The following is a 10,907-nucleotide window of genomic DNA, read 5'->3' on the forward strand; positions in this document are numbered from 1 at the left end:
ATATACGGTATATAAAAATAATAAAAGTGAATTGCATTGACACCGTTCATCCGATAGGCATGAAACTTTGGGGAGTTCATTATAAAATTCTAGGAAAGGGTTCTGTAAAAAAAATCATTTTTAATTTTTCAAGGGCGGCGCCACCGGAGGGTGCGATTTTTCTCTATATACGGTTTATAAAAATAAAAGTCTATTACGGTTTCACACCGTTCATCCGTGTACCATGAAACTTTGGGGGAGATGATTAGATCACTCAATGGTAGGCTTCTGCAAAAAAATATTTTTTAATATTGCAAGGGCGGTGCCCCCGGGGAGAGCGATTTTTTTTCTCTATACACGGTATATAAAAAATAAAACTCGGATGCGGTTCGTCGGAATGCCATGAAACTTTCAGAAGTAGATGAGAATACTCCCGAGAATATTTCTGCGAAAAAGAAAACTAAAGTTTCTTATGGGCGGCGCCATGTAGGGTACATGGTTCGTCAATACACGGTTTGGTGCCAAGTGTTTTAGAGCGACTATGTTGGCACTTGGCATCCGTTAATCGAGCGTCCTGCATAGTGAGTAAGGGATACTACTTTATTCAGCGGTAAAACTACAACAGGCTTCTAAATAATAACTTTGTAACGCGAGGAAATCCTATACAGTTTCGTCTCCTTAAGAAAGATAAAAAAAATACTTTTTGAATATGAGGAGCCTTCTGTAGAGTTTCGTCACTTTGCGAATGATGCAATCAGCATCTATTATTAGACGATCCAGTCAGAAATTGAGATCGAGCATCTAATAATAGACCATTAGTAACGCTAGCATATTGCATCAGTCACACTTATGTTTAAAACAAATCAAATAATTTTTTACGTGTTACGGGGCGGGTACGCTAGTACACCTATAAATTACACAATAACTTGTGCAAGCTTTAAAAAGAAAACATTATTCTGAAATGTTTAATCTATTGAAAGTGTAAAAATGATCAATTATAATTTTAAAAACCTAACATAATTTTCGTAAAACACACTGTGATTCTGGCCAAACTCATTTGTAACTAGACAGTTCTGTTGCAGAAATGTCTATATTTAAAATAGCAAACAAATATAAATAAAATAAGATACGCCTATATTTTTGGAATAGAGTCGGCTTGCACATAGATTACATAGCATCTTTTAAGAAGTTACATAATCACAAACAAACTATTGAGCAGCATCCTTCTATTTGTAACGTTATCAGTTATATTTTCTTTTAGTAAGCTTCGAGTTAACTGACAATGAGCAAAAGTGATTTCAAAGTAAATGTATGGTATATTTTGAGCAGAAAGTGGGGTTACGAAACCTGACAGTTGTTAGTTATGTAACATAGTTGGACCATTTTATATACTACCATTCGCTTCAGCATATAAAAATGTCTGACTATAGATCTTCACGGTTACCAGAAAGATGCGCAACAAAAAAAACGCAAACAGAATATTGCGCAAACAGAAAAAAGGGCACACAGAAAAAGCGCAACAGAAAATACGCAACCAGAAAAAAAGCGAAAAAGAATACTGCGCAAAAAGAAATTTTAGCACAAAGACCTATATTGACTTAATAATTGTAATGGCTGCTGTGAGGGGTCGTGTTCGGCCTGATGCGATCTACTACCATTAAAAAAATACAACCACCATGAACATTCACGTAATGCTTGACACAATGCCTATGTTTTTTCCTTGTTCTATATTTATTTAACTACTATTCTCGTTTTAATAAAAAATAAAATCATCATTGATATCGGCATTACACGGATTATCTCTTACATTCTGCTTGCATACCATAACTACCAGTTTTATTGCAGAACTTCACGCTTTTTCATCCGCGTGGTAAACATGCATTTGTTATATCTCTCGCAAAAACATTCATTTGCACCAAAATATCCCGGAACAACACACATTATAATGATGTATTTAATCGTATTACATCATTACCTACCTACCCACCTACCCACCTACCTACCTAATTACCTATCTATCTACCTACCTAGCTCCCTACCTACCTATCTACCTATCTACCTACATACATATCTACCTACCTACTTACCTACTTACCTGCTTACCTACTTACCTACTTGCCTACTTGCCTACTTACCTACTTACCTACTTACCTACCTACCTACTTACCTACTTACCTACTTACCTACTTACCTACTTACCTACTTACCTACTTACCTACTTACCTACTTACCTACTTACCTACTTACCTACTTACCTACTTACCTACTTACCTACTTACCTACTTACCTACTTACCTACTTACCTACTTACCTACTTACCTACTTCCTACTTACCTACTTATCTACTTACCTACTTACCTACTCACCTACTTACCTACTCACCTACTCACCTACTCACCTACTCACCTACTCACCACTCACCTACTCACCTACTCACCTACTCACCTACTCACCTACTCACCTACTCACCTACTCACCTACTCACCTACTCACCTACTCACCTACTCACCTACTCACCTACTCACCTACTCACCTACTCACCTACCCACCTACTCACCTACTTACCTACTTACCTACTTACCTACTTACCTACTTACCTACTTACCTACTTACCTACTTAACTACTTAACTACTTACCTACTTACCTACTTACCTACTTACCTACTTACCTACTTAACTACTTACCTACTTACCTACTTACCTACTTACCTACTTACCTACTTACCTACTTACCTACTTACCTACTTACCTACTTACCTACTTACCTACTTACCTACTTACCTACTTACCTACTTACCTACTTACCTACTTACCTACTTACCTACTTACCTACTTACCTACTTACCTACTTACCTACTTACTTACTTACCTAATTACTTACTTACCTATTTATCTACTTACCTAACTACCTACCTACCTCATAAATAAAAAAATATACTCTATATATACTCTATACTCTACTTTATAAATTCATATTCTTTTTTGAGAAATCGGAAATAGCGTAAACTACTACGTTTGGTAAACGGAAATTACTAAATTTTTGACAGAAGGCAGAGAATTAGATCTTTTACTTACATGTGAAATTGCATGTATCTATCTGAAATAGTACTCAAGTTATAGGCTTTTGAAAAATTCAAAGTAGAAAAAGTTCCACTTCCGGTTATCAGAAACCGTTCAAAATTGATACGGATCTACGATTTTGATAAAATACTTATACATGAAATTTCATTAAACCTAGCTTTAACGATACTGAAAGCTATCGTATTTAGTGACACACAAACACACACACGCACACATACACACACACATTCATACGGACAAAATTAGCTGTAAAACATCGAAATTTGCAAAAATCTCGATTTGTGTACGATTAAAAGGCTTTCTCTATACTTCGTATATACGAAGGAGTAAAAAGACAGGCACTTAAACTATGCAAAAAGCAATACATTTTAATACTGAAAATAAGACTAAATCAAATGTGAATTATATTTTTAGTCTACCTTTGTAAATGAATGTCAATGTAGAAGCTCTGCCATCGTATTTGTAAAGAATAAACGATCAAATTAAACAAACCTTCCTAAATGTTAATTACATGAAGTGGTTACATCCGTCCACATGGTAGACGTGAATGACTGGGTTTTTATTTCTATTTTTAAATACACTAACACCAGGATACAATGTAAATTAGTAGGCGTACACATGTAGACTTGTTAGGGTGGTGCTCTATGTGAGGAATTTTACGCTTGTCCCAAACCACAAGACGAGTGGCAGGAAACCTTAGTCTAGGGAATGCTAGGTCTTATAACTTGTGATGGGACAACTACAAAGAGCAAAGTTTTTGCCATGTATTCTTATTTAATAATTTTTAAAGCATAAATTAACAAAAACATTGTAAAGACATTTCAACACTTTGGAGACCGTAATAATTTGTGATGTTGATATTGTACATCTTAAACTGTCTACAACAAGATCTGTCCATACTAGCTGCAATAAAATTTGATTTTTTTTATTGCGGCGTAAGGTCTATAAATAGTTTCATTCGAAAAATAAACAAGAATTGTAATTGTGTTTTACAACATTACAATACATTCGGTAAATTAAAAAAATTAGTCATATTCAAACATCTATGCATGAAATTTGATAACCGACACTTTAAGAAATTAAATGACTAACAACAGAATAACTATAACACAAACCACATTGTAAGTCTTGTTTTCAGTAATTTATGTTTCCCATTATGATGTTTGTTGACATTCATATTTGCGTGTGAGTTTTTCAAGATTGTTTTTTTTTATACTTTAAAAAATAGCAGCAACGGATGTTTGTAAGGGTACACTGGACAAGTTAATATAGGACGAGGCTTCAAATAATACTTTGGTTAGATTACCTTGTTCTTAGTTTTAGTTATTATTACGTATAACATAACTTTAGATACCCTGTTAGGTTAAGTTTGCCTGTCGTCACTCCTGGGACATAGGCCGCAAACAAGAGCTTTCCAGGCGTCTCTGTTCTGGGCTAGTCTCTCCAACTGTCCCCAGGTGTATCCAATCTTCTTGGTGTCTTCTTTCATGTCACGTCTCCAGGTCTTTTTTAATCTGCCTCTCCTCCTGCTGCCCTGTGGATTCCACTTGAGGGCCTGCCTTGTTATGCTGGATACAGGCTTCCTGAATGTGTAGCTAATCTATTTCCAAGATACCCCGTGGCGACCATATAAGTTTTAAATGCATCGTTTTCAAGATGAATTGTTAAACATTGTTAAAGCAAAAACCCTCTTAAACTTAAAAATAAAGTATTGTCTTTTCCTGTTGACAAGCGCTGTATGAGAACGTATCCTGTAGACACAGTTCAGTTTTCATTCTCTGTTTAGCCTGACTGTTCTAGTAAACGACTATTTTATCAAAGGTTTACAATGTATTAACCCAACAGAAAAGGTATAATCAGGTAACTAACTCAAATCTAATGAAATAATAGATACGAAATGATTGCTAATTTACATGAATCAATTAATGTACGTTTCGTTATCACGAAGAAAAATCGATGAAAACTATTGGTTCTTAACCTGGGTTATATCGAACTGAATATTTTTTGGTATGTTTCAAACGGATTAACGGCATTCAGGCAAGTGTCTTTCGGAAAAAGGTCCGGCTACCGTTTCAAGGGTTTAACGGAGGTCTAGACAACCATGCAAACACAAACTAAAACACTAACACACGCACACTCGAGTCATAATGTGTGATCGTGTTTTGTCAGCGTGGAAGATATTACTAGGTGTCTTTATTACAGTTCGAATACTACAGCGCGACATCACAACATTGTAATTAAGTGCACCGGATCGTCTAGGCTAAATGTCTGTGTAACCCACAGGTAATCCACTTGTGACTGCCCTGACGGTATGTCCTGTGATTTGTTACTTTATATTTTAACGAGTTACATTTCCGTGCTTCTCTACAATGTGTTGCAGCTTTGCAATGTACATTTTGCTGGATATAAAAGAATTTCACTAAACAAAAATAACATCATTTGAGAATGCTCGTGAAATAAAATATATAAATTTTTCGAAATTAAAATTTAAAATAATTAAGGGGATAATAGAAGAGGAAATTAAAAAAAAATACTACTCAACCTGCACGACGTCATGAACCTCAAACTAAACCAAACACCACCGTCTCACACCCCAGTTCTCCCCCTCCCTTAACCACCAAGACACCACATAGAATAATCCCAACCTGACCCCACTAACCTCGCAATATATACACAGTAACACATACACACGATTCACCATACACATACACAATACATACGTTTACAACACACACAATAGATCAATCCCTATACCTACTGGCCCCACACCTTAAACCACATCACCCAACTCAGCACGACACCATGAGCGACACCCCAAAATAAACCCCTCAATATACCGATCCACACCTCACCTTACGCTCCAAACGCCACCCAATAAACTGAACCACAACACCTCACAGCACACACCCAAAAATCACAACCTCCATGATACCCATAGTCCACGACCCACATTCCACAACCACACAAAGAACAACCAACACCTCACACCACTTAGCATATGACTACACCTAATCACTTATAGCGGTTTTCCCTCGTGAAAGGGTGTGGAGGTATTCGTCAGTCGTCGTGAATGTAGTCAAGTCTTCGTATACGTTGTGAAAGTCGTTGTCCATGTCTATCAAGTGGATGTTATGTGTAATAAATCTACGTTTTCATGTGTGGTCGACCCTGTACTCAACTAGATTCGCAACACATAGCCTTTTCCACTAAACGCATACACTTCATGTCATACAGGTTAAACCAAACCCAAAACTATTAGCCCCACTTTCTAAAACACACCACTCCACACCCAACCCTCACAATACATAAACAACACTCCGAATAAAACCGAAAACTACCACATACAACAACACTTAATTTTCGGAATACTGCAAATGCAAGCAACCTTACACCCACTTACCCACACACAATCATGTATCTTAAACCACACAGACCACTTTTTATTACCCAACCCATCACACACAAACTAGACCAGCCCCCACATCAACAAGATCCACACCGTGAAGTTTTCGCGAAAATTTATACGTGCATTTAACAGCGTTTTGCAAAACGTTAATCAACACTATATTATGATAGCAGAGTAATAATGTATACCGCGTTTAATGAATTAAGGTTTGCCTTAACCCATTAACAGACTTCCTGGTAAGCTTTCAGCTAAAAATAAATTTCAAAATGGCGGCGCTTGGGAGAAAGGTGCGATTTGGCGATCTCATGAGTATCGGCGCCCGATTAACGACATTTTTCCCCTCCAGAAGGAGAAAACCAGTGACTCACCGACATAATTGTTACACATCAAAGGTAGAGCCCAAATGCATATACTAAAACATGAAGGGCGAATAACAGTTACATTTTACTCAACTATGTATTCGGAATTATCTGATTTATCTTTGTGTATGGGTAACTAATAATGACTGTCCGGTTCCCATTCTTTTTTCAATGTAGTGAGGTAAAGTTTATTTAGGCCTTAAAAACCGAAACCGAAAATACTTTTTACATACACCGTTCGACAATAAGTCAGGGGAAAAAAATAATGCTGGCATGTGTGCTTCAAATAGCATAATTTTGTTCGTATAACAGTCACAAATTATGCTTCTGTTACTGAAAATAGCAAACATTATTTAATATACATCAACCAAAGTTGTCAGATGCTGGTTAGATTTCGGTGCAGTAGCCAATTAGAAAAAGGGACCAAGTGCTATCTGCCATAATATCCACTACGAGACGGTCATATATGACCGCGACTGACGAGCGCATCCTATATGCTATATATAGAAAAAATTTCCAACGTTTAACTTCGTAGATCGCCCCACCCCACTCTCGATGGGTAGGATTATAAAAAAAAATGTTACTTTAGGAAAATCACGGATGGCCTTTAGCTGTGACCAGTCCATGTTCCTTATATAACCAATGTAGATTCTGTGAAAAACGATGCTTATTTTTAAAACAATTGCCGAATAACGACCACATATAACTACAAGACCAACATGCTTTTCGTAGCGTACTTGCAAAGATTACTTTTAGTTTTTCAAGGACACTATGATATTACAAATGACATTTACATTGTATGTCTATATCCTGGTCTTAATAATATAATTCAAACGTTTCTATGTACAAAAAAAAAACCACTTTAAAACTTTTTACTAACATCCTTCTTTACTAGGATACATACAACGCCAATACCAAACGAAAACAAAAAAGTCCTTAAGCGAAGAGGCTCTTGAGTTATCTTCCCTCACAACGCCTGTACGACAGAAAGTAACAATAGCTTAGTATTTTTAGCAGACATGTGGACTACACACGATTGTCCAGAACAAAATTCGTGAACAAACACTTATCTAAAGTGCTATTGCAAATGTTAAAATCTGAGCAGCTTTTAAGCAAAGCTTAATATGGACCTCTTGTACAAGGAGGGAGTGGCAAGTATAATTAACCGATACCAGTGGTGTAACAGATAATCTGCGGCTAAAAGCGGCTTGGGGGGGGGTGAGGGATGTTGACTTAGCCCGACTTGGTTACTTGAATGTAAACAATCTTCTTCAGGAGAAATAGACCATTTATTATACGCCACATATCATGTAGGATTGAATGATCAACAATTTATATTAACCTTATATTTCTACATTTGGAGGGAAATCAGCTTAAAATGGCATCCGGTTATGTCAGATTAGAAAATAAGACAAACGGAACGACAGACAGAGAAATGAAAATATTTACAAAAAAAGAAATCAATGATACATCATCAAAGACTATGTTTAAAAAGCAAATCAGAGAACAGAAGTACTACATATTTTAAAACAAACATTTTAGGCCTACACGTAAGGCAAGTTTATTATTCAAGTTAACACAAAACAAAAGTCAACAAGTATGACGCTCAATTTTACGAGAGAGTGTAAGAGCGTTTCAAGTGTATCAGGTTGATGATGGCGTGATAAATTCAGCCATCCTGACACCATTCTTTAATTGTCGTTACACATGTATGTGTAAAATACATTGAATATATGTACATGTATAACATAACGTAAAAAACAGATTATGGTATGGTAATGGTAATGGTAATGGTAATGGTAATGGTAATGGTTATGGTTATGGTTATGGTTATGGTTATGGTTATGGTTATGGTTATGGTTATGGTTATGGTTATGGTTATGGTTATGGTTATGGTTATGGTTATGGTTATGGTTATGGTTATGGTTATGGTTATGGTTATGGTTATGGTTATGGTTATGGTTATGGTTATGGTTATGGTTATGGTTATGGTTATGGTTATGGTTATGGTTATGGTTATGGTTATGGTTATGGTTATGGTTATGGTTATGGTTATGGTTATGGTTATGGTTATGGTTATGGTTATGGTTATGGTTATGGTTATGGTTATGGTTATGGTTATGGTTATGGTTATGGTTATGGTTATGGTTATGGTTATGGTTATGGTTATGGTTATGGTTATAAGTATGGTTATGGTTATGGCTGTGGCTGCGGTTGTGGTTGTGGTTGTGGTTGTGGTTATGGTTATGGTTATGGTTATGGTTATGGTTATGGTTATGGTTATGGTTATGGTTATGGTTATGGTTATGGTTATGGTTATGGTTATGGTTATGGTTATGGTTATGGTTATGGTTATAAGTATGGTTATGGTTATGGCTGTGGCTGCGGTTGTGGTTGTGGTTGTGGTTGTGGTTATGGTTATGGTTATGGTTATGGTTATGGTTATGGTTATGGTTATGGTTATGGTTATGGTTATGGTTATGGTTATGGTTATGGTTATGGTTATGGTTATGGTTATGGTTATGGTTATGGTTATGGTTATGGTTATGGTTATGGTTATGGTTATGGTTATGGTTATGGTTATGGTTATGGTTATGGTTATGGTTATGGTTATGGTTATGGTTATGGTTATGGTTATGGTTATGGTTATGGTTATGGTTATGGTTATGGTTATGGTTATGGTTATGGTTATGGTTATGGTTATGGTTATGGTTATGGTTATGGTTATGGTTATGGTTAAGGTTATGGTTATGGTTATGGTTATGGTTATGGTTATGGTTATGGTTATGGTTATGGTTCTATTTTGAAGGTAATCATCATCATCTTTTTTACTTTTTATTTAATTAGTTTTTCTTTCGGAAACTGCTTATATTTCAAATGTTAATTCGACAATATATGTCCATATTAGCTGCAATAAAATGTTTTTTTTTTATTGCGGCGTAGGTTGTTGAATTAGTTTTATTCGAAAAAGTAAAAAAAAAAAATTGTACTTGTCTGATATAAAATCACAAATTATACGGTGATAAAGAAAAAAAAAGTGATATTCAAACTTCTAGGTACTTAATTTGATAAACGACACTTTGAGAAAACAAATGTTTTACATTAAGAGAAAGCAAATGATTTCAATCAGAATAACAATAACACATACCAGATTGTAAGTCTTGTTTTAAATAATTTATGTTACCCATTATGGTGTTTGTTGATGTCCGCATGTAAGTGTGAGTTTCTCATGCTTGTTATGTTTTGATAACTTAGAAAATAGCAGCAGCGGATGTATATAAGAGTACACCGAACACATTGATATGGGGCGAGGCCTCAAATAATAATTGGGTTACAGAAATTTTGTTTTAAGTTGTTATTGTTACGAAAGAAACCAAACGTTAGACAGTCTGGAGGACAAAAAGTGTTGTTTAAGAACCTCTGAGTAACACAACCTAGTATAAAATTAAATCCATCATTTTCGCGATGTAGGCCTACCGTTAAAAAAAACCTCTTAAAACAAAAAAATAAAGGATTGTCATTTCCTGTTGCCAAGCGCTGTATGAAAAGACAACTCGAGAGCGTATCCTTTAGATAAATTATAGTTTTCACTTCACTGTTTAGCCTGACTATTCTGGTAAACGACTATTTTACTAAAGGTTTACAATGTATAAACTCAATATAATAGATAACAATCTGGTAAATAGCTCAAACCTAATGACACAAAAGATACGAAACTGTCACTAATTTACACCAGTCGGGTAATGTATGTTTGGTTATAAGGGCCATAGATCTATGTAGACCAGTGGTTCTTAACCTGGGTTCGATCGAATCGAAGGGTTTTGGTGAGTAGGTTTCAAACAGGAAAACGACGTTTGAGAAAGTGTCTTTCGAGAAAACGACCGGCTCTCGTTTCAAAGGAGGTCAAGACACACAAACATACACACACGCACATCCACACACAAACATACAAGCACGCACACTCGAGTCATAATTTGTCATCGGGTTTCGTCATTGCGGACGATGTTACTAGGTGTCTTAGTCGATGACAGTATAAGAACTACAGCACGACATCACGACATCATAATAAACTGTGCCGGATC

Source organism: Physella acuta, unplaced genomic scaffold (genome assembly GCF_028476545.2).
Source record: "Physella acuta isolate Inbredline_101_S28 unplaced genomic scaffold, ASM2847654v3 ptg001989l, whole genome shotgun sequence".
In the NCBI taxonomy this organism is placed as follows: Eukaryota; Metazoa; Mollusca; class Gastropoda; family Physidae; genus Physella; species Physella acuta.